Here is a 6,000-nt window from a genome sequence, read left to right on the forward strand (position 1 = left end):
TTTGGAAATCACATCCCTATAGTGCTTATTTACTCACTGTGTAAATAAGCCCTGAGTCTCCCTCTGTTACTCTAATATTGCATCCAGATCTCCTTGGTTCCTTCCCAACCAGCAGCTGAGAGGGAAACTTTGTGTTGATATTCATGTAGGACCAAAGTGTCCCTGGGGCAGATCTTGAGCTGGTGTAGATTATCATAGCTCCATTAGAGTTAATGAGGATCTGTCCTCTGTCTGTCTAACTGCCAGCATACTGGGGATCTCAAGAGTAACTGGGGGAGGAGAGGAGAAATCCTTCACCCAGGCATCCCTGTGGCTACAGTAGCACTTATGGGTCTAGAGGATTCTCTTTGAGGGGACCGGACATTGGATCGATGCAGTCATGGATTCATTAGCCTCATACTTGCTCCTCACCTGGCCCATGCTTAGTCTACTCCCCAAACTGTGTTGCACACTGGAACTCCTGGAGAGGAATGCAGTGCCCTTGTGCATGGTACCTTCCTTTTCCAAGTAGTAGAAGTACACTAGCCCCCTGATCTGAGACCAAAGAGGGCAGTAGTAGCATTTGCACATGAAGAACAGACTCCAATATCAGCCTGTCAACTGTCTAAAGCAACTTCAATTAATTCATTTTCATTGTAATGAAAAATACAAAGGCAGCCACATGAAAAGTAAATGACATTATTTAACTATGTAACATGGTTTAAGCTAGAAAGATTTTTTTTTATTAACAGCATGCGTTTCCTTTGTGTTTTCCTCAAGGCAGTGTTAGAACTAATATTCAGTCCTCAAGTGACCATCAGAAGGCAGGTTGCTTGTGATTAATGTTTGTGACATGGAAATAAGTTCCCAGCCTTGACAAGAGCTATAACAAATTGCCCCTGCTGCCTCTTAATTATTTAATGGTTACTAAATAACCAGGCCTTCAGCACAGCTCTGACACTTTCTAAATCCAGTTCAATTTTACCTGCAGGCTCAGTGATATAAGAGAACGCTTTATTTGAAAAAGACAGCAGAGAAATGTTAGAGGAAAAAGGAAAAAATAACCTTGAGAGCCAGCAAACAGGACCAGTAAACAGAGGAAGTCTTGCAATGGAGTTCTTCAGGTGAAGGAGTAGCGGCTACATGACCTTGGGGATGAGTTTGTTGTGTACTTGCTTACTGTGTGACTGCTTGATTGAAGTTTATAGTGTGGTTTGTATGCAGCACCTGCAGCCAGCTAGGCAAGGCAGAGAACTTCCTAAGGAGGATCTAGCCTGCCAACCTTTCATCCCTAATCCCTTTAGGACCTTGTGACAAGAGGGCGAGGCTACCCCAGGGAGAGCCTGGGTTTAAAAAGCCGGCTTGTAGCTGACCAGACAAACTGGCAAACAGGGGAGTTTTACCAGGTAGCCGGAGAGCCAGATACACCCAATAAACATTCTTTAAACTTAGGCCAACATCTCCCCAAAGAAAAAACCCGCAAACAAACAACTCCCCTCACCGCTGCAAGAGTAAAAATAATGCAGGCAGAAGTACAGCAGCAGAGTGGGGGCTATCCAGTTTATTGTACTGAATGCAGCATGTATGATTATCTGCCTTGTAGGCAGGTGGCATGTGTGTGCATTTGGTGCAAACAGCTCATGACCCTCAGAGACGGAGTACAGGCTCTTGAGATTTGAGTGGCGAAACTGGAGGAGCTAAGGGAGACAGAGGTACATAGACAAGATTTTCGGGGATACAGTAGAGCAGTCCCATCCCCAGTGTAACAGCCTCTGCTATTGAGAAGAATGAAAGTCTTGGGGAAGGAGAACATCAAGTTGGAGCAGAGGGAAATGATCCTGTAGTTGGGATCCTCCTTCCAGATGATGTCATGGTATCCTTTCAGAGGGAACTCCAGTTATTAGGAAGATTACAGTCAGAGAGTAGTGGGGGATTTGGTTATTAGAAATATAGATTCTTGGGTTTGTGATTATCAGAACTGCATGGTAAATTGCCTGCCAGGTGCAAGGGTTGAAGGTCTCTTGAGACATCTAGAAAGATATATCTGCAGTGCTGGGAAGGAGCCAGGGTCATGGCACATGTGGTTACCAATGATATAGGGAAAGATAAGAGAGAGGTCCTGGAGGCCAAATATAGTTTGCCAGGAAAGAGCTTGAAGTCCAGGACCTCCATGGTAACATTCCCTGAAATGCTTCCAGTTCCACACGCAGGGCCAATTAGACAGGCAGAATTGCAGGGTTTCAATGCATGGATAAGATAATGGTGCATGAAGAAGAGATTTAGGGTTATTAGGAACTGGGGAACATTTTGGGAAAGGAGTAGCCTATACAGGAAGGATGGGCTCAACGTGAATCAAAATCAGATTGCTGGTATGTAAAATTAAAGAGGTCATAGAGGAGTTTTTAAACTAAGAGCTGAGGGAAAGCTGACAGATGTGGAGGACAGATACATCCCTTAGGGGAGTATTTATTAAAGGGGATACTTTATATTCTAATAAAGAGGAGAGGATACAAGTTGATAAAACACAGGTAGGAACTGAGGAGAAATGTTCAAACAAAAAGAAAGTCCCATTCAATTACATCACTTGAAGGCAGACAACTAAATATTGAGAAATTTTACAGGTGCTTGTATACAAATTGAAGAAGTCTCAATACTAAGATGGATGAATTTGAGTACCTGCTATCGAATAAGGATATTGATATAATAGGTGTCATAGAAAGTTGGTAGAACAATGATAATCAATGGGAATGGTAATACCAGAGTACAAAATATATAGGAATGATAGAGTAGGTTGTGCTGGTGGGAAAGTGGCACGATATGCGAGAGAAAGCAAAGACTCATATAATAAGAATCTTAAAATGAATTAAATTATACCCCAGAATCTCTATGGATAGAAAATCCAAGCTTGAATAATAAGAGTATAGCAATAGGAATATACTACCAACCACCTGACCTGGATGGTGATTATGAAATGCTCATGGATATTAGAGATGCTACAAAAACAATAAAACCCAGTAATAATGGGGGATTTCAACTATCTCCATGTTGAGTAGGAACATGTCACCTGAAGACAGGATGCAGAGATAACATTTCTAGACACTATTAATGACTGCCTCTTGGGGTAGCTAGTCCTGGAACTCAAGGGGAGAGACAATTCCTGATTTAGTCCTAAGTGGTGCACAGAATCTTGCCAAGAAGTGAATATAGCTGAACAACTCAATAACAGTGACCATAATTAAATTTAACATCCTTATTGGTGGGAAAAATGCCAGAGCAGCCCACCACAGTAGCATTTAACTACAGAAAGGGGAGCTACACAAAAATGAGGAGGATAGTTAAATTAAAATTTAAAGGAACAGTCACAAGAGTGAAATGCTTGCATGACAGTAAAAGGACCAAAAAGATGCCACCATGGCTAAACAAAGTGAAGGACGTGGTTAGAGGCAAAAAAACAAAAACAAAAAAACCCATCCTTTGAAAATTGGAAGCCAAATCCTATTGAGGAAAATAGAAAGGAGCATAAACTCTGGCAAGTCAGATGTAAGAGTATAATTAGGCAGGACACAAAAGAATTAGAATAGGAACTTGCAAAAGACACAAAAATTAACAACAAAATGTCAAACAGTCAGTGGGGCCACTGGATGATCAAGGTGCTAAAGGAGCAATCAAGGAAGACAAGGCTATTGCAAAGAAGCTAAATGAATTCTTTGTATTGGTCTACACTCCAGGTGATTTGAGGGAGATTTGCACACCAGAGCCATATTTTTTTTATGACCTATCTGAGGAACTTCCCGGATTGAGGTGTCAATAGAGGAGGTTTTGGAAAAAGTTGATTAATTTAACAGTAAATCACCAAGACCAGATGGAATTCATCTAAGAGTTCTGAAGGAACTCATATGAAATTGCAGAACTACTAACCGTGGTATGTAACCTATCACTAAAATCAGCCTCTGTACCAGATGACTGATGGATAGCTAATGTGACACTGATTTTTAAAAAAGGCTCCAGAAGTAATCCTGGTAATTGCAAGTCAGTAAGCCTAACTTCAGTACCAGGCAAATTAGTTGAAACTATAGTAAAGAACAGAATGATCAGATACATAGATGAACAGAATTCAGTGGAGAAGAGTCAACATGTCTTTTGTAAAGGGAAATCATTTGTCATATTAGAATTCTTTGAGGGTGTCAAGAAGCATGTGGACAAAAGTGATCTAGGTGGTATAGTGCACTTGGACTTTCAGAAAGACTTTTACAGGGTCCCTCACCAAATGCTCTTAAAGTAAGGAATCATGGTGTAAGGTGACTGGTGTTTCCTTACTAACATTCAGTTGGGGTGTTTTGGTTGGCTAGCTCCCAGCACTAAAAGAATGGGGAGAGGCCAATGCTCCAGGTCAGCCTGATTGCCAGGGCAGGCTAATCAGGGGGTAAGGAGGACAGGGTGGGTCCCATCCTCCCTGTGAGCTGGAATTGCCTGAGTCAGACAGAGTGGGGCCGAGCTAAGGACAGAGCAGGGGACCACAGCTGTGGCAGAGCCAGAGGGGCCAGAAAAGCAGTCCAAGAAGCAGGTCAGAGCTGGGAGCAGAGTCACGGAAGCAGCCCATAGCGCAGACCCTGTGCTGGGAGCAGGGTTGCAGCCACAGAGCCAGAGACACAGCCCAGGGAGAGCAGATCCTGTGCTGGGAGCAGAGCTGCAGCCACAGAGCCAGAGGGGCCAGAGAAGCAACCCAGGGGGCTGGAGGCAGAGCAGCAGCATCAGTGCTGAGGCAGAGTGGAGCCGGAGCTAGAACAGTGGAGCTGGGGCTGGAGCAGTCTGAAGCCGGGTGCGGTGAGCAACTGGGGCCAGCCAAGGGGGGACCCTGGGCAAAGGGCCCAGTTCAGAAAGACACCCCCAGCCAAGGGTCCTTGCAGGCCAGACTGGGAGGGGGATCTTAATCTGACAGGGGGCTGACACTGGGAAGAAGGGTCCAACCACCCAAAGCCCGGAGGTGTGCAGCCACCACCAGAGCAAGTGTCCAACGCGCAGCATCCCTGCAGCACAGCTAGGGCCTGAGAAGAAGGCCAGGGACCTACCAGGAACAGACTGTGAACGCACCTGACATTCCAGAGACACTGTTTGTAATGTTCCCTGCCACAGAACGGGGTGATGTGTTTTTCTTTAACCTTTCCCATTTTTCCTTATTCTTTTTTAAATTATTTGTTGATTAAATAACTTGTATTCTCTTTAAATTATATGAAATGATCAGTGGGTCAGGGAAGTGTCCAGTGCAAAGAGAGTACCCCGGAGTGGGGACACCCTAGCTCTTGTCCTAGGTGACCACAGCAGAATTGGGGGTCGAGCCCCCCAGGAATCCTGGACCGAGCCTTGTCGGGGTTACGAGGACTCTGCCAGACAGGAGAGTGGAAGGGGAGTCCTCAAGGGCAGGGAGGCCTCTGAGTAAAGGAAGTGGGAACGAGGACTCAGATCCTTGCGCTAGCCCATTTCACTGGGGTAGTGCAGAAGCCAGGAAAGTTCCCCACAATAGCGGGACCATTCCCTTGCTTACAATGGGATAAGAGGGACGGTCCTCTCATGGATCAGTAACTGGTTAAAAGATAGGAAGCAAAGGATAGGAATAAACTGTCAGTTTTCACAATGGAGAGAGGTAAATAGTGGGGGTGTAAATAGTGGGGGTCCCCCAAGGATCTGTACTGAGACCAGTGCTGTTGAACATATTCATATGTGATCTGAAAAAGGGGGTGAACAGGGAGGTAGCAAAGTTTGCCAATGATATAAAATTGCTCAAGATAGTTAAGTCCAAAGCAGACTGCAAAGAATTACAAGGGCTCTCACAAAACGGAGTGACTAGGCAACAAAATGGCAGATGAAATTCAATGTTGATAAATGCAAAGCAATTCACTTTGGAAAACACAATCCCAACTAGACTCCAACATCTTGTATGTATAAATTAGCTGGTAACACTCAAAGATCTTGACATCATTGTGGATAGTTCTCTGAAAACATCTGCTGAATGTGAAGTAGCAG

Source organism: Chrysemys picta, chromosome 4 (assembly GCF_011386835.1).
Source record: "Chrysemys picta bellii isolate R12L10 chromosome 4, ASM1138683v2, whole genome shotgun sequence".
Classification (NCBI taxonomy): domain Eukaryota; kingdom Metazoa; phylum Chordata; order Testudines; family Emydidae; genus Chrysemys; species Chrysemys picta.